We start from the raw sequence: 2,449 nt of genomic DNA on the forward strand, positions 1-2,449 counted from the left end.
GCTAGTTGTTTAAGTTGTTCGCCAGTGTGTACATTCTGGTTTAAGAAATCTTTATTGGTTTGTTGTTGGGAAGCTATAAAGTTTTCCATCATGATTTCCAAGTTGGATTTCCTAGGGGCGTTATTGTTAGGCACGGATGGGTTCGGTTTCTGATATCCCGGAGGTATAGCTGGGGCTTGATTTGGAGATTGTCCAGGTGCGTACAAAGCATTATTACTTTTATATGAAAAGTTTGGATGGTTCTTCCAATTTGAGTTATAGGTATGCGAGTAGGGGCTTCCTTGAGCATAGTTCACTTGCTCTGCTTGGATTCCTGTCAAGAGTTGACAATCCAAAGGAGTGTGACCTTGGATTCCACAGACCTCGCAATTCTGAGTTACAGCAGCCACGGCGGCTGGAGGTGATACATTTAAACTTTCAATTTTCTGGACCAAAGCATCCACTTTTGCATTGACGTGATCAAGGTTACTTATCTCGTACATGCCAGTTTTCGTTTGAGGTTTTTCCACCATTGTTCGTTCGGTTCCCCACTGATAGTGGTTTTGGGCCATGCTCTCGATAAGCTGGTAAGCATCCGCATAAGGTTTGTTCATTAATGCACCGCCTGCAGCGGCGTCTATTGTTAACCTTGTGTTGTACAAGAGACCATTATAAAATGTGTGAATTACTAACCAGTCTTCCAAACCATGGTGTGGGCAAAGTCTCATCATGTCTTTGTATCTTTCCCATGCTTCGAAAAGAGACTCGTTGTCTTTCTGTTTAAATCCGTTTATCTGGGCTCTTAACATAGCCGTTTTGCTTGGCGGAAAGTATCGGGCAAGAAAAACTTTCTTCAACTCGTTCCATGTGGTGACAGAGTTGGAAGGGAGAGACTGAAGCCATCTTCTAGCGCTATCTCTTAATGAGAAAGGAAAAAGACGAAGTCGAATTGCCTCTGAAGTGACACCATTAGCCTTAACAGTATCAGCGTATTGGACAAATACGGATAAATGAAGGTTTGGATCCTCGGTAGGATTTCCAGAGAATTGGTTCTGTTGCACTGCCTGCAACAACGAAGGTTTAAGTTCAAAGTTGTTTGCTTCGATTGCGGGTGGAGCAATACTTGAATACGGCTCATCTTGTGATGGAGCGGCGTAATCTCTAAGAGCACGAGCTGGTTCTGCCATCTCGGGTATCGAAGGGAAAATGTTTTTGAAATCAGGAAATTCTACAGGAGGGAGATTGTTTGCAGCACGATATTCCTGGATTTGTCGTAGGACTCGGAGATATAGTTCGATATCGTTGATTCGTAAATAGAGCGGTTCGCCTTGTGAGCGATTGCGTGGCATACAAATCAACGAAAGAAAGAATTGAAGAAAAAGAAACCTTAGTCTCTACAGCGTAACGGAAGAGTTACGATATCGATTAAATAAAAGTCCCCGGCAACGGCGCCAAAAACTTGATCGCTCGACTTCGTGAGTCGAGAATGGGGTACAAACTGCAAGTGCACAGTTCTATCGCGTAGTTTTAAAAGATATCGATCCCACAGGGACTTATGAATCGATATACCGTTATCTAAGGTTACTTCGTAAAGCTAAGGTGGATAATGTTTGATTGTTTTGGGAAAAAGCTAAAAACTAAACTGAGATCTAGATTAAATATTAATAAAGCGGATATCGGTATGTAGTTCGTCGTAATTAGGGAATCAATCCTTTGTCGGTCTCTTGGTTTTAAAATAAATCTTTTCAGTTGACTTTATTGATTAAAAGTTTTATCTCAAACTCTCGCTCTGTTGAATAAACCATGATTTTATGTTAATGTAGCTGTCACTTATAATTAAGTCAAAAACCATTTTTTGAAAGCAATACAATCCATAGAAACTCTTTTCAAGAAAACACTGACCGTTTAAACACCCTTATCTCAAACTCTCGCTCTGTTGACTTAGGTTATATAATTAAATTCGAATGCTTAACTCTCGTCCTCACATTCAATCTTTAAAATACTTTTTGGAAAAGATCGGAATTTAATTAACTCTAAAACTTGCTCTCGCCCTGATCTAGAATTAATGTCTAATTTACACTGTCCAGTTAAAACCTCAAACTCTCGCTCTATTGGTTTTAACTTCTTTATGTCTTTTACTTTCGTAAAAACCTTTGTTATTAAACCTGTAAATTGAGACCGTAAAAAGAGTGATTTTAATTTTAAATTTAGTTAAACCGACTTAGTCCTGATCCCTTATTCCGCTTACTTTACATACCGATATCTAAGCGAATTAGCCAGACATGCTAAACAAACTAAAATACTTATCATGCATAAACAGACTCATCCCAGGCAGATAATATAAATAAATAATAAAACAAAGCATTAAATAATAACTAAAGAACCTGAATAAGTTAAACAGTAGTCTTGAACACTCCACCACAAGCCGGTAGGATTTGTTCTTGGATTCTTCAATTAAACAACAAATTAA

General features: G+C 38.8%; 1 pseudogene; it reads left to right on the forward strand.

Moving 5' to 3' along the window:
- Positions 1-681: 681 nt before the first annotated feature.
- On the forward strand, positions 682-781 carry LOC127099126 (uncharacterized; annotated as a pseudogene).
- Positions 782-2,449: the final 1,668 nt, after the last annotated feature.

The sequence above is a fragment of the Lathyrus oleraceus genome, chromosome 6 (genome assembly GCF_024323335.1).
Source record: "Lathyrus oleraceus cultivar Zhongwan6 chromosome 6, CAAS_Psat_ZW6_1.0, whole genome shotgun sequence".
In the NCBI taxonomy this organism is placed as follows: Eukaryota; Viridiplantae; Streptophyta; class Magnoliopsida; order Fabales; family Fabaceae; genus Lathyrus; species Lathyrus oleraceus.